The 24,748-nt window shown below is 34.0% G+C and overlaps 1 protein-coding gene across 5 annotated transcripts in view; it reads right to left on the bottom strand.

Moving 5' to 3' along the window:
* The window catches only part of kmr (kramer), a 205,636-nt gene that overhangs the window by 165,725 nt on the left and 15,163 nt on the right, over positions 1-24,748 (bottom strand). For 3 of the 5 annotated variants that reach the window (XM_070105721.1, XM_070105720.1, XM_070105723.1), the window contains exon 2: positions 8,576-8,712. The exons of the other annotated variants lie outside the window; for them this stretch is intronic. The gene's annotated coding sequence lies outside the window, so the exon portion shown is untranslated. The remainder of the gene's footprint in view (positions 1-8,575; positions 8,713-24,748) is intronic. 5 annotated transcript variants of the gene reach the window in all.

Here is a 24,748-nt window from a genome sequence, read left to right as displayed (position 1 = left end):
GGGGGGGTAGGGTTTTTACTTTCGAAAAATCGATTTTTTTTCTCTTATCTTATTGTTTAACATTTCAAGAATATGTTCTTAAAATTTTAGGATGATAGAAGCCATATTCTTAAAGTTATTGTTTTATTAATCTCCTGGCAACTCTAACTGCTGCGGGCGGTAAAATATTTTCAAAGAAGACACGATCGTCAGTTTTTCGTTAGACGTTCGGCTGTGCGCTTGTCATTTTATAGTTTTTTCAAAGAAATTCCTGTCAGAAAATGCCGAGAGTAACCAAAGTTTCGATAGAAGACTGACAAAGTGGAAGGACTTATTTGTGTAGATCAAAAAGATAATATACTCCAAATAAAATAATTAAAGATGAAACTACCACAAAAAGTGCTTCATCGAAAAAAATCAAGCTAAATACCAGTGCAAGTATACCAGAAGACTTTGTAAAACACTACAGAATCGTCGATTTTTTGCTTGTTTTTTTAACCATCGCAATTTTAGTTAAATGTGCTCAGTGTGATGGTTCAGTTGAATTCAAAAGCCGCAAAAAAGAAGGCCCTGGTTCCAAATTCAAGTCAAATGTAAAAATTGTGATCCACGCTATATACCATCGAGTAAGAAAACTGGTCATCGCTATGAAATTAACACTCGTTTTGCCTTTGTAATGCGTACTTTTTTTAAAATTGGAAAATAACAGTTTTCACTTTAAATAGCCGCCAAAAATTTTTAAATGAAAAAATAATTATCAGAGAACGTAGAGGGGAAGATTTTATCATAATTAAACCAATTTGTCCTGGTTTTTTTTCAGATAATTTCCAGCCGAGTTATGGTGAACACCCCAATTTTTCAAGACGTTCTGGGGGAAGCTCTGTTACGGCCTTATGCTTCAATATTCCTGCATGAAAAAATTACCCTATACTATCGAAAGTATGCTCAATAATGTACAAAAGATCCGAATAAAATTACTCAATCCATATTTAAGAAAAAAATTCGCAAAACAAGTCGTTTTTTTTAACCCCGAAAGTTCGGTTCATGAGATTTTTAAGATTTGTGTTAGCTCTAGTGGCAACGAGCTTCTTTTTATGCCTTAAATGCCTTATTCAAATGCACTCGACGGATACCCTAACGAATTTCATCTTTGCCGGTGTCCATCTTAGACGTTTGCTCCAGCAATGCTCAGTCAAGCAATCACAAAACTTTTTAAGAAGTACAAAATCCTATCTTTCTAACGCCACATAGTGTAACTCCATCACATATATGCCACGAGAGATACAGATTACTAAAGCCATCTGACTACGATGACTATGGCGACTAGTATGAAAATATAAAGCTTTAGTAAATACTGATTACTTCATGGTAGTAAATGGTAAGCTTCGTATGAAACTCTGTCATCGAATCGGAGACGGTGAAGTCGTTTAAGACCTACCATTTGCCTAACACCTATTAGAATATAAAGCGGCGCTATTTCGAAACTGCTCTTAACTTTAATTCATAATTTGAGTGAGCTAAAGATATACTTTAGTACCTTTGAAAATAGGTATTTTAATAGAATCAAAATGATCCCGATAAAAATAGAAACAAAAAGTAATTCTATCAAAATTTTCTTTATAATAATTCTTTCGAAAATAGTAAACATCAGCATGCTACTGGCTAAATAAAGATTTTACTGAAGGCATATGGAATAAACCAGAAAGACTTGATATTATTGATGGCTGGTGCTCAGTGTTTCTTTATGATTGTGCAATAAAAATCCATTAGCTAAATGTGTGGAAAATCGGTCTACATTAAGAGTAAAAATATTTTTATGCAAAAATTGGAATTTAAGAGTAATGCGCAATCTTGAATTGAGTTCTTACAACTCGACAAAAATTTTATCTGACCATATTTAATAAATATTAACAACGCAAACATTAAGTTCGCAGTAAAATAAACAACCAGTCATGATTACTTGGTTATTGAGTCACAATCAATAACTCTGCAAACTGCTTTTGAGAATATTGAAGACTACTTGCTTGCTCACTTTCTGCACTTAACACACATATGCCTGCACCTAAATGTAAAATAACATAAAGAATCGAGTATAAAATCACGGAAGCGCTTTCAAAATGTGAAAGCAAACATATTGGCGCACATAAATAAATTACTATGTGTATTTGTATGATTGTATATGCGTGTTTGTGTGTGTGTGTGTGCATAGTTGCACTTACTGCTCATCAGCAGCGCTTATTCGCCATAAAACGTTTGTGAACGCGCTTTTTTAATCTTTAACGAGCGTTGCACGCGATTCCCCCACCACAAAGCAAACTACACACCGCCACTCCCCTATTCACCCATCAGATGCGCCTTACGCCTTTCTTAATTCATTCTTTCACTTTCAATGCACATGAGTGCACTTCTCTGCTGCCACAGCACCTAGAACATTTAATGCCTTTCGCAGCACACTGCGCATGCTCAACTTCGTTTACCCCCAGCCATTAAGCCGACTCACCTTAGTACTGGCTTAGCTGGGTGAGGAAAGCAAAATGTTATGCAAGTGCTGCCTGCTGAGTGCTTAGTGTGTTTGTTGTTGCTAACGCTGTTGTTGTTGTTGTTAATGTCGCTTTTGCAGTGAAATAAAAAGGCATTATGATTTTAAGAATCACTCATTGTGCACTCGCCATCCACCAGTTCAACCAGTGGCAGGTGGATTCCGATTTCTACCGTCATTATTTTTGCATGCAACATAGAAACCAGGTGTGTCTATGTATGCGTGTGTGTGTGGTAAGAGCATTGGAAGCAGAGATAAATAGCTCGACGGCAGTTAACTTGCCACTGCGGCATGAACAGCGCCTACAATACTAGAGTCAACGAAATTTTAGTTGAGAAAAGTTGCTGCTTAACTCGCCAGCAGCACCGTATCGTCAACCAACTGCGATGGACAGACCGAAAAGCGTCCAACTGCAACTGCCACCGCCGAATGAAACTAGCTTGTTTGCCTCAGCAGCGCGCGTTCTTATTGTTATTGCTTCATAACTATTATTAATATGTAGTGGTAATTGCTGTGGCTGCTACTGCATTTATTATTATTGTTGTTGTTGTTGTTATCATTGCATCACATTGCATTTGGCACGCTTTGAAGCAGAACAATTCGCAAAGAACTCAGCAGACAAAAGCAGCTGCAACAATAACACAAATAGAAACAAAAACAGCACAGGAAGTGCCAGGATGCAAAGAGCGGAGTGAGCAGTGCATAGGTATGTGTGTGTATGCGTGTGAGCCAAGTATTATTGTTTGTTGTTGCCACTGGCATGAAATTGTATAGTAGTTGCATGCACACCTCAGTAAATGTAGTCTGCAGCGCAGGTACTCTCCCTTCCCTACTTTTGTTTTGAATGAGAGGGTGAGCAACGTCGGAAACACGTAGTGATGCCTGCAGTGCAAACGCGGCACGAGGAGCGAAAAATATTTATGTGTTGGCTTTGTTACAGCCACGCGGCCAATGGACTATTATAATGGAAGTTTTAGGAAGTTTCAGTTTTCAATTGAAGTTTAAAGAGGCTCAAATGATGGTGTTTCGCCAGAAATGCAATAACTTTAACTGCGCCCTTATAAGCTTCCTGATAATACATTTTAATACTTTATAACTTCACCTAAAATAAGACAATTTTCTAAAAATTTACGCCTAGTACGACTGACTAAAGCTTATATAAGTACTTGTTTAGTCTCAAATTTAACCAACATTAAGGCTAAAAACCCAGTTTATTTTCGCTCTTAACCTAACTCTACCCACAATGTAGCTGTTTTGAAATTTTTACAATTACGAATCTCAATACACTTTTCGTAACAATTTTATGAAATTTCTTCAAAAAGTCAACGGTATATCGATGCTCATATAGGTACATAAAAGAGCGAAGTTTCACTACAGAAAAAAATACGCTTTACTCAACTGGTATGATTAATTCAAAACTATTATTATATAGTTTCTCAATTAGAAAAATCAAAAGATCAAAGACACAAACCGATGAACTACCTATTACCTACATCGTTTATAAATCTCATAAGCGAACCCTGCGAAGATGCAGGTCTTTTATAGATACATATCTATTTTGAGAATTGTCAGCGATATTTGGTGTTAGCGGATCAATTCCTTTCTGTTCTTATGCTGAGAACTACCTGTTATAATATTTAATCTTCACTTATTTATTTTTAAAATTAAATCACAAAAAAAATTACTTATAATTTTAGTCAAACCTTACCTAACCTTAAAATCATATTTTAACTGCTCGAACAAATTATTAAATCATCGGCAAAAACATAACAAAACGTTGGGACAAGAAGCTTGGAATTTTAGGGATTAGTTTTTCAAAGATATACAATATGTATAACATGAAACATTACAGCTATGACGTCGAAACTATTCAACAACTTATCGAATGGGGCTACAAAAATAAGGAGAAACTGAAAACAAAAATTCGTTGAAGGCACTAAAGGCCATCCCAGCCGAGACCTAACTTAACAAGTGTATGGAAAATTTGGTAAAGCATTTGCCTATTTTAAAAGCGGTAATACATGAAATTTTTTTTTTTTTGGCAATCCGGATCATATTTGGTCAGATAGTATAGTTAGATACTGAGATGTGGATATGGAAATATTTAGTGCAATATGCTTTATTTGGAAATTAGCATATGTACAATGCATATAATATTTATTGCTCACAATCATAATTTAAATTTAATTGCTCATATATCTGTCAACAAATGCAGTTCAATATTTTTTATCATCTACCCACAAAGCTTAAACGCACAGGCGATATTTATGACGATAATTGAGGTAATCAAATCAAAAGCTCGCTAAAAACAAAAAAAAATATTAATGCAAATAAACAAATGAATTAATATGCAGTTTAATTTTCAATTCGATTAATGATTATTTGTTAAGTTGTTAAGTTATGTTATGTTACGTTGTTTCTTTATGAATATGCGCATATAAATCGCATTAAAATAGGTGACTTAATATGAAACTGAATTAAAAAAATTTTAACACCTACGTTTAACGGTATAAAATACAGTAATATATGTATATGTAGTAGGTGCTAAATTAAGTAATAGTGTCAGCATATACCATACATACATATATATATATATATATATACATAATATATGTGCTTTATGATTTTTTTATTTGAAAGCTAGCTACAAGTATCTTAGAAAATATTGCAACAGATTAAGGCGAATTAAGCTAAAGCGCATTTATTACGATTTATAATAAAATATGGGCATTTATTTTCACTTTATTTTAGCTCCATTTAAAGTTCCTAGATTAATGCATTATTCAAAATAAAATAAAGCATCAAAGTGTCGAGTAAATTTGTTGGAATAACTTAAATTATTTTAAATCGACTTAAACTTCTTTCATACATTGACATGGATATTGACTTTGAATTTCTAAATTTTATTAACAAGTAGTCGAGTACTATAATGCTACTAATATCATCTAACTATTCTGCAGAACATAAGGCTCGGTACATATCGAAGCGAAACGCAAAATACTGATGAAAGAAAAAAGAAAATAAAGAGAAACGACATAGCAAAACAAACTTTTGAAAATAACCAATTTCCCACCAACAAAATTACAATAAAATATCTGAATTTTTACTAGGATAATCTTATCTAAGAAAGACCAACTCAATTCTGCTAATTATTCTCAAATATGGTCGATATTTTAAAGTAAAGAGTGTGCTCACAGCAATAAATATGTTTATATAGACGATGATATGTTATTATATATACCGATAGCCGAGGGGCTTTGAAATCACTTAGAGTTTCCACGAATATAGTGAAAGACTGCCTTGATATCTTAGTGGATTTTACATCCTATTTCACGATAAAAGTGCAATGAGTTGCAGGGCATAGTGATATTTCTGCTAATATTGAAGCAGAAGAACTAGCGAGAGCAGGCACCATATCGAGGGTTCCATTGCGATGTCTCGGAAGTTGCACATATACAACTTTTTGTATTGCCGCACTTCATCGGGTGGTTCAGAGATCATATAATAGAGTAAGGGTATTTTAACTCCGGTGGTTTCACAATGGGCCTCCTAAAGGTCTGGGTGCTTCGTCAGACATCCACCCTACCTACCTTCCTACAATGGATCAAAATTCTCATTTTTAAGGCAATTAATCATCATATCGTAATGTTAAAAAAATTGTTGTTATTTTCTATTTTCTTCTTGCTTGCCTCTAATGTCTCATTGTTCTAAGGTTAAGCTACAAACATCATTAATGAACTTCGATAGCAATTAACTGATTTTTACAAATTCATTATCTACATCTTTTTAATTTATTATAAATTTCACACATTTATTCTATGGTGAACTAAAATACTATTTTTAGAACACGTCAAGTTTTCTATAATGAAGCATAGAAAAAAGGGAAAAGAATACAAAAATTTCATTATTATCTTTCAGTTATTATGAATTTTTGGTATTTTGAAGACTATTTTTTCCACTCGAATACTATGACCTAAAAAGGCACGTCATGAAAAGTTAGTTTCGTGTAGAAAAATTTGCATAAATTTTTGAAGAAGAGTTTAGTGTTTTTTTACAACAAAACTAATGAGTGGGAATCACCTGTAGTAGACAAATACAAAGTAATCAAAATGCAAATTTTAATAATATGCACAAGTTATGTTTCCCATTAAGGGAGGCGTAAACACATGTAGTACAGTAAAACCTGCCTAAATATAACAACACAGTGACTACTTCTAGGTACCTTCATACTTTGGAGTCGGTTTGTACTTATTGAATATTGAATGAAGTATAAAATAGTACAAATATTTGAACTTATAATAAATCATGAACCCGGTACAAACAAAACTCAGCCATCGATTTTTTGTGTTTACTTTTCTTCTCCAGCATTTTCCGAATACTAATACTACAAAGTTGTATTGTGTGAGCTCCGCATTATAATGTCACATATTTTACAAAATCGCATGCAAAAGTGGAATATTATGTTAAACGTTTTCTCAGTAAAATGCCGTTATTTTTTTTTTCAGCTCCAGCTATTGTGCTGTGCATAACCGGCCTTGCTCATTTGCTTTGGGTATATTTATAAGTAAGTGCTTGATCATATCTACAGTATACTACATAATGCATATCGCATTACACTTTTTTGCATCTTTGTATTTTGCTCTATTCATAAAGACACGCAAAGATGGCAGTTTTTATCAAGTTCAGTACTTGCAGCTAAGAAAAGATTGCATCAAAGCGTGGAAAACTTGACAACACTTGCACTTCAAATATCACAATTATAGTGACAAACACCTTGTACATACAATATACTATATCTAGATAGCTATATAGGTGGGCCTATGTATATTTTGATATTTAGCTATATAGCCGCATTCTTGTTAACCCAGTAAGCAATTAGTAAAACTAGAAAAACAGTCATTATACTGTCCTTCAATTTTTCAGTGAAGCAACAATTCCATCGAAGGGATATAGATCTAATGTACGTTTATATAAAACTGGGTACATGGTGGAGTGTTAAAATAAATCAGTGATATCAGATGATAGTAAAAAAGTGCTGATTGAGTGCTAATTGTGAGTGTCACTCCCATTCTATCTATAGCATATGTTATAAGCTTAATTAACATCAGTTAAGCGGCACACCTCGTACCACAGCCTAAAAAAAGAAAATTTTTGGAATTTTAACGGCATATTTATACATATTTTGAGAATACAGTAAATTTTTTGAAGAAATAATATAAGTATTTTTCGGGTTACACGCGATCTGCCACTGCTGAAGTGATTCCGTCCTTCTCCGTGTATTAAACCAAAAAAAATGCTTTACTAGAAGATATTGTCCGTACCATGACCTTCGGTTGAAAAAAATCAAAAATTGACAAAATGGCATTATTTAAAAAAAAAAAGTTAAATACTTTTTCTTTTTGGGCTGGTTCGTTTTTGGGCAAAATTCGATTTTTGATTGTATCAAAAAACTGGTGGATCATTGTATGGAAAACTATATACTCGTACAGAACATACTTGAGTTTGATAGAGTTCGTATTGTTTATCTCCGAGTTTTGAAAAAAAACGCGTTTAAAGATAATCCGATAAAGTTGATAAAACTGATTGAATTGAGCGGCTACACTTTAGAAAGCTCAAACTCAAAAACCATTTGAAATATAGATGGCAAATTTTAATATGTTATTTTCAAAAGTATAAACTATGAAAAAATTTTACTTTTAATTTCACCTTAAATTCAATACAAGTGTATCAAAGTGGTATAACTGCGCTCCATTTTTCGCCATTTTGATTATACCAATACTAATAATTTATACCAGTTGTTTGGTTCCGCGAATCGCAGACAGCTATCATGTATAACTATACATATTCATATTTATATTTTAATCCATTATATACTAACATACATTGTGCTTCCATTTACTATGTACTTATCCTAAACTAAGCCATTTCATACTTCAAGCTATTTGAAACCTTAAGGTTATTTCTTAAATCTTGTTTAGGGTGGCCTCCGAGTGAATAATGTGGCAGGTTGGTTCTAATATATACGTATAAACAGTTATGATAAAATAATGAATTTACCATATATATTCGCGAGTCAATTCCGATCCAATTATGATATATCCCCTCATTCTGAACAAAAATCGTGATATCAATAGTCTCAGATATGACTATAAATGTATACTCAATACTCAGTAGTAAGTAGTATAGCACCGTACCTGGAATACAAAAATAAAAAATTAAATAAATATTTTTATAAGGTGTCATAAAACTTAGGTATTAAAAAACTATGACGTGGAAAAATTAATATACAGCTATGTTATAGTGTGTATTTGGGTAAGGCAAATAGTCAAAAGTAAAATATGTCTAAATTATTCTTCCTTAAATAAGTATTTTTTAATAAAAGCACACTGCTATTTTTTTAAATTTCATAAATATCTATTTTTATAGCTTTCAATAGATCTTGTAATCGTAGTTTATGTTGCACATATTCCTTGAACTCTTCGCATATCGATTATGGATAAAACACAGCTGCCCACCCTAATGCTTATAACATATGACTTCCAAAATTATAGTTTCTATATTTTTAATCTCAATTTCTAGTTACGATTTTTAATTCGTATCTATCTATTTACAAAACTATAGTTTCAAATTTTAAATGTACCAACAAAAATGCTGACTGGGTTATTCATACGCTTCTGCCTTGTGTACTCAACCGTTAAATAAGTGGATGTAAGACTGTGAGCATGGTGTTACATTTCTGATTACATATTATATACATACATATGCACTTATATTTACATACTACAAAAAGTGAAAAGTGACAAATGACAAGGTGTTATACTTATTTCTTTAATTTTCTTTTTATTTAGCTATATTCTTCCAGCCTGGGCTCTACCATATATACAGCTACACTTCCTATTATATCCCGCTTCGTTGCAGCAATATTTATATTTATATTAGAGAGTTTAAATTTTAACGATTTGTGACGACTTTATCGGCGCTTTGTTTATAGTTTATGTCTAATGGTGCTCGATAAATGTTAAGCAACTAAAATAAGATCTAGAAAGCATTTAAAAGTGAAAAAAACATAAAAAATATCTTCACTTATTTCAGGTCTGGCATTTGTTATTTTTCTTTTCTGTATTATAGGAAAGAGCAAGTCATATTTAATTTTTATTGAAGTCTGTCTCTTCTTTAGGTAACCGAGTAGAAAAGAAAGCACAACTCAGATAAGATTTCCTTGAAAAAATGTTGCAACACTGAAAATATTTTGGTTGCCAAATGTTGCCAAAAAGTATGCGCCATTTTGTTTGCAATCAGGAAAATAATCGAGTTCTTGTTGATTGTTTGTTTGCTGCTGGCTAAAAAAAAGAAAGTGGTAACGGTTGTTTCTATCACCTAAAACTAATCAAGATAGATATAGGGTTATGTATATATTGAGTAAAAATTGAGTTAAATCGGGCCATTGCCACGCCCCCAACATTCAATTTTTTTGGTTTAATCCACGGAGAAGGATGGAATCACTGCAGCAGTGGAGAACCGTTTTTCTGGGGCCGTCAAAGATCGCGTGTAACCCGAAAAATATTTATATTTTTTCTTCAAAACTTTTACTATATTCTCAAAATAAATATAACTATGACACTAGGTGTGCCGCTTAACTGATGTTACTTGGCCAGCTTTGGCCAATAGGAGCGGAATTGTGTTCCATCAGGACAACGCCAGGCCACTCACATCGATGGTGACTCGCCAGAAGCTCCAGGAGCTCGGTTGTGAGGTTCTTATGCATCCAACTTAAAGTCCAGACCAGCACCAAGTGATTACGATCTGTTCCTGTCCGTGGCGAACAATTTTGCTGGTGAAAAATTTGCGCTTCAAGAGGCTAGTGGCAATCGACTGTCTCAATTTTTTGCCTATAGGAACGTAGGCTTCTATGAAAGAGGCATAATGAAATGACTCTTAAAATGGCAATTTCTGTTAATAATATGTATTGTAGTAATAGCAAAAATAGATAAAATCGCGTTAGTACTACAGCTTTCTCCCATATACTTAATAAAAGATCTTGATCTAAATCTCATATCCCTAATATCATTAATTGGCGAACTTCTGGTTTTACGCATCAACTCAATATATTAAATTTAGCCTCTCCGGTTAAAATATATATATAATATAAATTTCCCTGACAGGAAGTAAAATATAGTTATAAAATTAATTGAGTATATGATCTATATTTCAATTTCATCATATGAAGAATGTGGAATTCATTCGAAACATTTTTTAATATGAACGAACTTAATGCTTCCTTACTTGTTTTACTTTTTTTCATTATACCATTTTTTGCTATCGCTTTTGATGCATAAATCATATTCACATCGCGCTGAAATGCAATCGACATATTTTGTCGCATTGATTTATGGTCAATTGGCAACGTAGGCGTTTTTTATAGGCAGTGTCAACAAGAAAATTGAACAAAAACATTTTTTTCGATTTACACATATTTTTGTATGCAACAAATATTGGCCACATGGCCACACTTATTTGGCACTTCACTTCGATATAAAAGAAGAATGCGAGGAAAGAAAAGCGCCTAAAAAGTATTGCGACTGTCTGCGAGCTTTTCTATTATGAATGATATATTTTTACATTACCATTTATTTTTATTATTACTATCAATTTTGTTTTATATTACTACTATTATAGTCCGTTCATATCTTTGCGGAAATCCTGCTGACATTTTACTCTGCAATGCAACGATTTGCAATTTTTCGCGCCATTTATTTGCAGCCGTGCGAGAAGAGAGGTTGGTTAAGCAACAGCCAATATTTCTACATATGTGCAACCATATCCATACATTATTTGTATATATATTATTTTGATTATATAAGCAATTTCAATTTTGCATATTCCTACAACAAAAGTTTTTCGCCTCATGCCAGCCTTTCTAAACTCTTACTCACACATAATAAACCTCACCTTAGCCCTAATTCCATATACCTACAATTCCCTCTGGGATTTCTGTAGTAAAATACATGTTCCTGTTACAAGCTTTTGTTGCTTTTTTACCAAGCTTTCATCTTGTGATTTTATGTCTTTTTATCAGTTTTCCATTTCTTTGTTATTGGATATGCCTGTTTGGATTTTTTTGTACCTTTCTACAGCTTCATCTGCAGCGAGTTTTTCCAGTTTCTGCAGCATACAAGCAAAGCTACAAATTTCCACGTATGATTTGCTTTGCGTTTTCTGTTTTATCAGATTTCGAGATATGCAACATTTTTTCTTCTTTCCCCTGTCTCTCTCTCACTCTCAGTTTTTCTCGGTCTGTTCGCGCCTTTGCCTCTACTGGCTTTGCTGGCAGCTTTACCGTTTACTTATCGAAAGTTGATACCCATGAGTGGAGTCTGAAGTGTTTAGCATCTGTACTAAATGGATATGCGCATGCACTTTGTATTCATAAATATACATATGTGCATATGTATGTATGCATAACCGTACGTGCACAATACTTGCGTCGAGATATTGCCTGTCAAAGTAGTAGAAACAGGTGAATTTCGGCAAGTCAAACAATGTTTGCAACATTTGCTATGTTGGCGCAAATGCTGTTTGGTAGTTACTAGATTATAAGGTGACCAACAATATCAAATATTTTTTCATATTTTTATTTCGCCGAATTTTGAAATGGAATATCGAAATATATCACATGTATGACTTTCACTCGAAACTTTGTGAGTTGAAAATAAAACTGAATAAAAAATAAAAATTACTACTGTTTTGTAAAATCGGGTAGTTGTTTCCCATAGCCCTCGTATAATTAACACATATTTTCAAAATTCAAAAGTTGGCTTTATACCATACATATCGGTTAATACATATGTGAAGTATCTTATTGAAAACGGGGTAGCATTTGTCTCTGGTAACAATATGTTTTTGTGCCAAAAATGTATGTTATGTAAACCTTTCACAATTGAAAATATTTTCCCCGGCTTTGGTATTTGCAAATTGCGAGAGTATAAAATATTCGGTTACAGCGAAACTTAGTTTTCGATTTCCTTAGTTTACGATTCGATGATTTTTTTCGTTTTTCAAAATTAGACTTCGTATTCGAAATATGCGCCTTCGAACTTTTCTTATTAAAAAACATCATTAATGGTCATAGAAAGTTACAAAAGAGTAAAAATTAGGACATCATTCACGTTTTCCTTAGATTTCAATGGTATGTAACATTTTTTGATCAAATTTTTATAACATATACTATCTTCGAAAAAAAACAATTTAAGTTCAACAACTGACATCATTTTATAAAATATGCAACATTGAAATAAGAGGAAAACGTCGTTAATAACTATTTAGAAAATTATTTTCAATAAGCACTATTTCGAACTTCGAAATATTTCGATTTTGGTGGCTAATTTCGAAAAATGAGAAATAACTTTTTACTTATGACCAGGGTTGCAAATAATGCATTAAAAAAATAGTGGAATTAACATTTGACTTACAACTTGTTTTATTAATTAATTCTTAAAAATTTATTTTTAATTTTTAAACCCAACTAACGGATTGAAAAATAAAAGGAATAATTTTTATCTCAAGCATATAATTAAGAATTAAAAAGAATTGGTTTTTGGATTATTATTTTTACGCGTTCATTCAAATCAAAACATAATATTTTCAATTTTTCATCCCAACATCGGATCCCAAAATGTTTGGATCAGAAACTTCGCAAGCCTGCTTATGACTCAATTACTCGGAAAAAAATGGTTTGGTCAAATATCCAGCAGAGAGATGTTGTGTAATATAATAAACTATTTTTTGTAGTAATTAACAGTTATTTTGAATTTAAAATAGTAGTCGTAATAGTAAATAAATATATATATACTTTTTTCATAAAACAACTGGTCACTCTGATCATCCAGGAAAATATGTGTAGTATGTGTGCTCACTTGCAAGCAATATTTGCGCAGAGTTCTGGTAGTAAAACGAACGACATAAAAGCATTTCAGCCAAAATACAAAACTGAATATCTCCATACTTAGATTTACATATACGATTATAGTAGAGTAGTCACTTTTTAAGTTCAATAATTACGAAGGAATGTAAGCTCTAGCCAACTATCAGCCTTAAGCAATCATTCTAATATCAAACCAATGACCTGTGTCATATTGTAGTCCATTAGAACACATCTTAAACTAGGGAACATACACATACATATATAAACCAAAAAGAAAATGTTAAATAGATGGTTGAACAAGCTGCTTTTCCTATATATTCAAGGTTTGCCTGGTTTGATGAGAGGCGACTGCTATTAAGAAAAACTCTACAATTCCTTTGACCATTTGAACCACGATCTAACTCTAATTAAATTGGTAAGTTTTGAAAAAAAATTCCTGGTTCGAAAAAAGTTAGTACAAACAGTAAATGACTTAAAAATCTACCATCGTATTTGAATATAGGTATATATACGAGTATATTCACATATGCACATATGCATGTAATCATTTGAATGTTGCACATGTGGCCGTTTTCTGTTCGTTTCTTATTGTCGATTTTTTTCCCGAACACGTAACAAAAAGTGTGAAAAAAATGCAACCGACATAAATTTATGCAAAAATGTGGAAATTATGAGCACCGTTGTTTCAGCAGTTGCGGCAACAGTTAATTTTCAATTTCGATTTTTTCTTCACTGCTTTTGTATTATTTCGATAATTTTTTTTTTGTGTTTTGTGACAACACAATGCGCCATTTGACGCCGTGCAACATTGCAACATGAGGCGCATGGATTTCGAAAATTCTGGCAATCAATAAAATTGCGCGCTGAAATATTTACTCGTACTGCAATTTAAATTGCACAATGCAATTCGCAAAATGCTCAAATGCAGCAGCACATGTGGCTATGTTTATATGGGTTTAATGTGGAGAAAAAACGGCAGGTGAGTAATTTGGGAAAAAGGTTGTGGAGGAAAAATATGTGAAGCATTTATTTATACAATACCTGCATATATATATTGATGTAAGTGATATATTCAAGTACTATATAGTACGTGCAACATGTGTGACATAGCTACTAATATATACACATACTTTATATGTATACCTATATGAGTGTATTTTTTAGTTGAAACTATTTAGTATGGAATATTCCATTTCATGTATGTATGTATGTATGTACATATGCTTGTATAGTAGGTCTAAATAGTATATTTTAAGCAATTAACGAATAACTAAAAACGTGTACATCTGTATATATGCATAAATATCTAAATTTGCGTTACGAACAATTGCTGCATTTATACATTTGCACTTGTTAGGCTAGAAATGCACATATGTACGTATGTATGTATGTATGGGATTGCATAAATATTTGCTTAGTGCCATGTGAATGTGTATAAGTTGATTAACGGCAATTCACAGCAACCGCGTGACAGCTAAACGCCAGCCCACGCCGCCACACAATTAACAATAGGCCAAATGGCATTGATGGCATGTTATAAAAGGCTAATTATCATACGTTTTGTTGCACTTGGCGAAATGGCAAATTAATTCTAATAAAATTAGCAAACAAAAACTGTTACAACAATATATTATATAAAAAAACGTAAACTTCGTTAGCATCGAAGCTTACCCTTCACAAACAAAAAAGTTTCCAGAAGAGCACTGCATTTTGACAGTTTGTGTAGCAGCTATATGCTATAGTGGTCCGATCTGAACAATTGATTCGCAGATTTTAACGTTGTCTTAGGCAAAAATATTTTCCGAATTTCGTGAAGATAGTTCGTCAAATGAAAAAACTTACCATACAAGAACTTGAGTTTGATCGATCAGTTTGTATGACAGCTTCTTGGGGAGAAAAGGACGTGTGCAACATTTCAGATCGATATCTTAAAACTGAATAACTACCTCACGTATATTTAGATAGACAGACGGACAACATCTAGATCATTATACCTTGAACAGGGTATATTTAGTTTGCCAACTTTGTTTTTGTAAAACCCAGAAAGAAATTTCCGAGATGCTATAAGATATATACATAAATAATCAGCATGTTGAGCTGAGTTGATTTAGCCATGTTCGTCTGTCCGTCCATCTGTCCATCCGTCTGTCCGTCTGTCTGTATATATACAAACTTGTCCCTCAGTTTTAAAGCTATCGATCTGAAATATGTTTTTCTGTCCTTTCCTCAGTCAGAAGCTGCTCATTTGTCGGAACCACTATAGCATTTAGTTGCCGTACAAACTGAACAATCGGAATAAAGTGGTTGTATGGAAAACTCTATCATTTGACGCGGTATCTTCACCAAAATAATAAAAAAAAAATTTATTTTAAATTAATAACTTAATTAATCCTAAAAAAGCTTATATTTTGATAAATCTAATTAAAATTTTCAATTTTGTCAAGCAAAAATGTCAAAAATTTCCAAAATTTCATGTCAATTGTAGAAAAATTCCGCTACCACAATAGACAACTAGTAAAAATCCTCGAAATTCAGCCAACTTTTATTGCACTCTTTTTAATTTATTTTCACACATTTCATTACTTTTCTCAATGCCAACGAGTTGTTGACAGTTTCTCAATGCTTCGCAGACTTTCTTTTGCCACTCCTGCGGTTGCCGCACGGCAAAAAAAGCAATATTCCATGGCATCGTGCCGCGCCGAAAACTTATTTTGGTCAGCGAACGGTAGCCATTCGTCCGTGATTGCGCTGGCAGCGTGGAGTGTACAATTTCCGATTGGATTGTATTGCCTTTTGGCGGCGCATCTGTCATTGGCACGCGTGCTCGCTACTGTTGACAGGTGGAATTGTTCGAGACGGCGCATGTGTATTAGTGCGACAACAGCATGGAGCTATCGTCGATTGCCGCTGACAGCTGTGGAGACTCTTTTCTTATTAATTTTACTCCTTTTCCCTTTAGAGTCACTCGTTGATAGCCAATAGAGCATTCAAGATAACTTATAAGATGACTGACGACAGAAATTGGAAGGCGAAAATGTATAATGAATTCATATCCTCGTATTGAAAACTACAAGTATTTGATTTGGCGAGATATTTTCATGCAACTTGAGATGGTGTGTTGCTCAAAGCAAGAGTACGATTTCCGAAAAGATATATTAGTTCGGAGCACTATAGCATGTAGCTGCGATACAAACTGATCGAAATCGAGTGCTTTTATGGAAGGCTTTTTATTTGACGAGATATCTTCACCAAATTTGATGATAGCTGTGAACAATTTCGTCTCTCTTACTCTTATAAAAATTTAAATTTTGGGTACCTGAGTAAATATTTAGCGGCTACCCTGGCTATGATATGTCATTTAACTCGAACGTTACACGATCAACAAATTGCTTTCAAGTTGCAATACACTCACACCTTTCTAATACCACACTCTCACTTTACGAACTTGAAAGCAGTCTTGATATCAATTTCCTCATTCAAGTCGAGTGACAAGTTGACGATCAAGTTTGAACAGCTGATCACATAGTTTTGCAAACAATTGACATGCAATGGTCGGGAATATGAATAATTCGTTATATTCATGGTTTCATATCAAAATAAAAGTATATCAATCCATTATATTAATCATTTCGTGGAAAATTTTAAGTGATTTCCATGACAACGGCAGCTTGAAACTATTATTGATTATCAATTTTTTTGTAACCTACGTCACGCTGTCAATTTATTCAATTTTGACAAGTAGTTTGTGTGAACAACTTGAAAGCAAGTTCTTGATCGTGTAACTGCAGCGATAACGTGGAGGCATCTGTTCGTAGAGTATGCAAATGCGGTACCAACTAGTGGTAGACCTTATCTGTCTTCGAAAGACAATTTGAAAGACGACTTGACTAAACATAAAGGGCAGAAAGGTCTATGGCACAAATGTAAGGCAGGCAAAGCAAAATTATCGCATTCAGATTTATATATATACGCATATAAATACATATATATATATACATATATATGTAGCACTGAAAATATCATCTTTAATTTACGGTCGCAAGCAAGCGACCTAGGAGACTACTCCAACATATTAAAATGAGAGTAAATACATATGGGAATAGATACACATACAGCAAAAAATTTTATTATTATTTATTTTTTTCATTTAAGCACATTTTATTTAAGCAAATAAAAATTTGCTCTCCACAATATATGTACGTATGAGCATCCGCATTACATATAGTTACATACATGCACGATGCATAGTAATAATGAGCTCGTGCTCGCAGACAATTTACGGAAGTTACAAGATAGGAAAAAATAGTTACAGCCACTGCATTGCCTCCAGCTAGGATACCCGCTTATTTCCTTTGCACTTCCGTCGCATTTCACGTCACACCCTCCCGCGCCCTCCACCTCCATCATTCATTAGCAGACCAATGCGAGCGCCAAGCAGACCAACACAACATCATGTGGATGACTGCTGTTTTTTGTCATTACTAGAATTTTGCGCTCATTTTCTTATGTTTGTTTCGTTGTTGTTGTCCATTTGTACCAAGAGCATAATTAAGTTGCTGCCGCAACTGCTGGCAGCACGCTGTCAATTTCGTAACAGCAATTGCGTCTTCCTGCCAGCTTGTTTGCATTCCCTTGCAGGCAACCAAATCGCATAGACGCCGTCGCTGCTTGTTTGTGATCATTTTCCTTTTCAATGTGTCTGTGCGTGTGTGTATGTATGTTTGCTGCATGCCAGCCAAAGCCTGTCAGTGCTAATTTCCTGCAATTATGTTGCAACGTACGATATTGCGCCAATCGCCGTCAAGTGGTTGCCACTGCAATTGCGTGCTGCGAGCAACAGTAGCAGCAGCAGCAGCCCCAGCTACTTGTACGTCAATGTTGGCGAGCGCTGCCAATTTGAGCGCCACTGATTGGTTCACAGTGAAGTGCAAACATTTTTAATTAATTTTTTCTTCTGTACAGACTTCTCTATTATGCGCCAAATACCAAAAGCGTCAGCGAGCTCTCGCCTTTGTGTTGCCTAAATAACAGCACCAGCTTTTCGCCCGCCGCCCCACCAAACTACTTCCCCTACACTTGTCGAGCATTTAGCGTTTGGCCAACACACTTGGCGTTAATTGAAAAAGTAAATTACGAGCGCGTAAATTTGCTCAGCGCAAAAATATAGTCAATTGCTCGCCGCTCGCTGGCGCGCGCCCGCGACACTGAGGAGTAAACTTCTTTAAGCGGCACCGCTGCGCAGCTGCCTTTAGCAAGTTTCTGATCGTGGCTCAACGAAAAACTTGTAAGTTTGCTATCTGAATCTTGGCGTTATAAGCTGTTGATGAGCGTATTGCTGACACTTATGCTCGCCATCAGCAGCGGCGTTTGCGTGGCATTTGAATGGGAAAAGTTTTCCGTTTTCCACTATCAGATTTGATGATTTCGCTTGGCGGAGTAGACATTGGTGCCATTAAGAGTGGAGATTTAATTAAAATAATAATAATAATATTTTATTTTAGCGTGATACACACATACAAGCAAAAGTCAGGAAGACGATATTGGGTTTTGAGCTCAAGCTGCCTAAATGGCCGGTAAGCCTTCAACCGATTTTATTAATATAAATTGCTTGCGCTTATCACAGGATTAGCCCATATTTAAACAGAAAAACTGGATTTCTATAAAATCTAGGTTAATTGACAGTATATCCGACCATATTAGACAGTAAGGCTAAGCACATATTGAAACAAAACGCAAATTTATGAAAATGTAATTAATATGAAGCTTTCTTTATAATTGTACTTAGACTTATGTTAGAATCATGCCGATCACCAGAAAGTAAATCAAACTTGTGCTACTGTTAAATATTAATAGATTATAAACAGTAGAAATGCATGTGAGCAACGTCCTCCTAAAAATTAATGAAATTAGTCAATTTTTCGACCTAACGACCACAAAAGTAACATCACGGATCAAAACTTACTCACGAACTGTTCTGAAGATGAAGTGATCAAAAAATTAATGATATTTGTCATTATAAAAGATGCACAGATTTTATACCCTCCGTTTAAGGGGATATTCTAGTCCAGAAATAAAAAAAGTGGTACAAAAAAAATTTTTTTTTTAGGTTTAACTTTTTTTCTGTACTCTTGTAATGTTAATAAATAGCTAATAGAAAAGTGGATGCTAAAAATATGAATTGCCTTTTTCTTATGGCACTTTAAAAATTAACTTAAATTCATGCCTCTGAACTAGAACGCCGTCTTAACTTTTGAACTTATGACAACAAGTGAGATATCTTAAATCTATCTTAAGTCTATTAACTATAATCCATTACGACAATTCTCTTTGCCACAAATTTAAGTAGATCTTCAAAAGTATTAACCTAATTAATATTCTTACAACGAGCGAGAGTGTCTAATGACAGATTACTCCCTGAATTAAGAACTTCTTTAGTAGTTCTTATTTCACTATCTTCCACCGATTACAACTATGAAAATAGTAGAAAATCTTGAACAGTATTAAAATATATACGCATACAATATTAGCTGTCTTCGATCTGTCAAGTGATGGAAGGTAGCGAATCGAACAAACAATACCAGATGCTCAAACAAACGAACAGCAGCTGTAATGTAATCCTATGCTAACATGTCTTCTGACGCATGCGGAATTGTGTTATGATTTTTTCTTAGTGGAGAAATTATTTTTTTCGCGTTAAGAAATGTTGCTGTAACCCTCTATTTTTGTTTTCTATAAATGGCTTTAATTGATTTCAAATCCTAAATTCACAATAGTAAAACTGATATAAAATATGCAAAATAAAACTTGGGAGCATTGAAGATAGCGGTTTTACCACTTTAATGAGGTATCCGCATACACTACTGTACGAATTCAACTCGATGTTGTTGTTGCTTTTACATGTAATATTTTTGACAAGAGAGCAGAAGCGAGCAGATAAATGGCAAATTGAAATAAGATATTGTTTATAAAGAAATTAGACGTTATCCCACAATTAGTTAGTGAAGATACCTAGACTACAGAACATATATGTAGCTAAATGCATCTGTGGTTGAAATTTAAAAAATCATACAAGCATTTAAAACTGTCTACAATTATTTCATATATTTTTAATAAGCTTCCGTTTTAAACCGAGCAAGTTTAGCAATTCGGTTTTAGAGGTTAAAAAATTATTGAAAATAAATTATAGTGGAAATACCTAGGCTTAGTACATAGTGCAGCGAAAAAGAAATCAGCGAATACGCAGAATTGTATTCGTGAACTTAAGATTACATATTTATCCTTTTTTATTCATAAAAAACCGTGTTAGTTCATTTCTACTAAATAATGCGAAAATATGGCTTAAAATTATTCAAATGAAAAATAAATAAAAATTTAATTATAGTTACTATTCTTATTTCTTGTCTTCATTATGTAGTTAGCCTTTAAAATTAATCCAATTTATTATTATATTATTGTGGCATCTAGCTGCTTGAAGTACTTCGTATAAGCTTTTAAGAGAGACCTTAAGCTTATTCGACGATACACTCTTACATAGAGGACCAACTTTATATATTTTTTCAGCACATCGAAGGAAAAATCTGAATAAAGTTATGTCAAGTAGCTGATCCCTAATTAATACTTTTCTTATTTGGTGCACATTTATTTATTTATGCATCCGATTTCCGAAGGCAAATTTCTCACATAAACCCCTGGCAAGTATTGAAGCGGAATATGCGCGCTATGCAAGAACTCAAGGGAATATACATTTTCTATTTGATTAACGAGTGAATTTATCGAATTTCATAAATGATGACCACACACACACGCATACATATATATAATATATATCTATATAGGTACACTTCAAGTACTTGTTAATCAATTGTTTAAAAATGCAATTGTGGTTGGCCAAAAGTATTTCCGCGATGAAACCACAATGCAACGTATGTAAAAGCCGCCACTGAACATAGCAAAATAAGAAAATACGTTAACTTCGGTTGCACAAAAGCGATAATTCCCTTCACATATGCAAAAGGTTCCTTACCTTAAGAACCTGGTTTGTATGGCAGCTATATGCTATAGTAATCCGATCAGAACAATTTCTTCAGAGATTGCATCATTGCCTTAGATAATGAACCATGTCAAATTTCGTTAAGATAATTTGTCAAATGAAAAAGTTTTTCATGCAAGCATTTGATTCCGATTGTTCAGTTTGTATGACAGCTATATGCTATAGTGGTGCGATATCCGCCGTTCCAACAAATGAGCTGCTGCTTCAAGAGAAAAGTACCGGTGCGAAATTTCAGATCGATATCTAGAAAACTTATCGACTAAATCGTATATATTATATAATATATAGACAGACAGACGGACATATCTAAATCAACTCAGCTTATCGTGCTAATCATTAATATATATATTTTATAGGGTCTACGACGTTTGCTTCTGGGTGTTACAAACTTCATGGCAAACTTAATATACCCTGTTCAAGGTATAAACATAAATAACAACAACAAATATGTAAGCTTACATGCTTGCTTAGCGAGAATCTGAAATCAAGCAGCCGGTAACTTGGGCCAAAGTGGCCGCCTTAAAAGCAAAACCGGTCTGTGGCTAAGGGTTTACACACGGGTGAATGTATGTGTAAGAGTTATTGTATGTCTATATGTGTATGTGTGTTGCTGCATAGGAGAAGCAACAATATGAGCGTGTTGCGGTGTGGCCGCTTAGTTGACTGACATTCCTTTGGACCTCGCCAACATTCAGTGCGCGGCGTTGCCATTGTTGTGGCAGCGTGTTATTGGTATTGTTGTTGTTTTACATTATTTTTGCGGTTTCGCTGAGTTTTTGCACCTTTTTATCGGCATTTTTTTCATAAACTTGATTAGCTTTGAGGTTTTTCATTTCACCATTTTGCGGGAATTACAAAGTGGCTTGTCGCCATGCTGCGACTACGCTGCGGTTGCGACCCGCACTCATGCATAAAAAAAATTTCGGAGCTTTGATTTGCTGTTGTTGGCTTTTTTAATTTTTTTTTTTGTTATTGTTTTGCATTTAACTGTTTTTCATTGCGGTATTTTGCCAAGCCTTAACATTTTCTACCTAAACAGCTCCCTTCATACGGTTTCTTTCTGCTCTTCTGATTCTACAGCGTTAAGTCTCTTTAAATTGTTTATTTAGCGTCTTATTAGCTAATCGCATATTATACAAAGCTATTTATGTATATTTTATGTACCTAGGTATGTATATTTTTACTACTTCGCCTTCGTGATTAACCAATAAATGCGAATATCGTGATCGTCACATTGGACTCACTTTTATCGGTTAAAATTCTGTTTTTTCTCATTTATTGTATGTTTATTATTTTCATAGAACACCGTGGTTGTTGTTGTTGGTGTTAGTGTTGTTCGAATTTTATGGCTGTGACTCAAGCGGAATGCCAACGAGAACTCGTTTTCAGGTTCAGCCGCATTTCATTTGAATTCAGTTTAGCTTCGTTCGGCGCGTTTACCTCGGCTTGCCTGAAATCGCTCGCTGGTCGCTTGTACACCTTTATCGTACTCCATGGCATACCATTTGATCTTGTATATACAACACTTTTTCGCCTTTGTACATATTTAATTTTTTTGGGCGCGTTCTGTGATTTGCCATTTCACTTTTTTTTTTTTGTATTTCCATTCATTATTTCATTTGCTTTTGTTATTGTTGACTTTGCATATTGTACATATTTTAACCGTGACTCAGCTTTTGACCAGTTTATCAAGCTTCAATTATGCACTGATCCGCCAAAGAATGTTACAACGTCATCGAAGTTAACTGACTGTTGGTGATGCTGCTGACTTTACATAATCAAATCAGTGTTGTAACTTTTCGGGGTCTTCAACGTAATGTTAATGGATTTTTATAACGCCTGAGACTGAACGCAAACCAGGTAACGTAATATGGCTATTAGAGGCTATGAGGAGATATGATGGAGGGGTGTTCTGGTGTCAGGAGAGGCTTTTCCATTCCAAACTTTGCCTATACGAAGCTTTGACAGATTCTATCGAAACGCAAGCGTTGTCTTGATACGCTCAGACTAAGATTCAGCTATGCCGATTGCTAAGTCTACCCATGATTGTGCTCGCTCAACATTGGGACTAAAAAGAAAATTCTGTATAAGGGTTCAATGGAGCATGGATTAGGCGAAATATTTATCCGCCAGTAGATTCTAGGGCAAACAAGCCTTTCGTTTAACTCACTACTATTTGAGATATACATACAGTAGTCTTCTTAGAATATTCGGCGAAAGCACTACGCTTAGCCGAATGGGCTATCGAAAGACCGATGGATGAGTGAAAAAAAAACAATTCTGGCAGTATAAGTGAATTCAAAATGGCTTCGTATTTATACTAAATGACAGCATTCGTCGCCGAATATAATGTTAATGTAGCAACAGAGTAAAATATTCTAGAAATACTTTTGAGCTACACTGTTGTGTTAAGAAGGTTAAGTAAAGATAGGTTCAATGGCTGATCCTCAAGCTGGAGATCGCGCTTGAACTGCTATATAAAATTTATCTAATTACAATAGATCTATCAGTATTTTTTCATATAACGGCTGTTTTTTAGACGTGTGGTTTTTAATGAGGCAATACTTTTTTCGAAGTTAGTCTTTTTGACAGCTACTACTTGATTTACGAGTATGTATACTCAATTTGTAGTGAGGTTAAGGTTGGGCATTAGCGGCTTAAAATACTCTAAAAAATGTTCTGAAGAATATTCGTATAACAGCTAGAGCACGCGATTCAGTTTTATTTATGATTTTAACGATATTTAACTTGATTTTTATACCCTGAACAGAGTATCTTAAATTTGCCACGAAGTTTGTAACACCCAGAAGGAAACGTCGGAGATCCTATTAAACATATAGTATATGTATGTATATAATGATGAGCATGACGAGCTGAGACGTTTTAGCCATGTCCGTCTGTCTGTTCGTATATCCGTTCGTCTCTCAGTACTTGTATAAACGTGAGCTAGTCTCTCAGTTTTTAAGCTATCGATCTGAAATTTTGCACCTGTCCTTTTTTCACTAAGAAGCTGCTTATTTGTCATCCGACCACTATAGTATATCTACCATACAAACTGAACAATCGGAATCAAGTTCTTGTAAGGAACCTTTGCATTTGTGAAGGGTATTATAGCTTCAAGGTGCAACCAAAGATAACGTTTTTTTTTTGTTTTTACTTAAAAGCTCAAATTTTGAACAATCAAAAAAAACTGTAATGTGAAGATGAGAAATTTGTTATGTTTTTTTTTTGAAAATTTTACTATTTTATGATGTTTCAA

Source organism: Bactrocera oleae, chromosome 2 (assembly GCF_042242935.1).
Source record: "Bactrocera oleae isolate idBacOlea1 chromosome 2, idBacOlea1, whole genome shotgun sequence".
Taxonomy (NCBI): domain Eukaryota; kingdom Metazoa; phylum Arthropoda; class Insecta; order Diptera; family Tephritidae; genus Bactrocera; species Bactrocera oleae.
The sequence above is the reverse complement of the archived record's forward strand: the minus strand, read 5'-3'. Positions and strand labels throughout refer to the sequence as shown.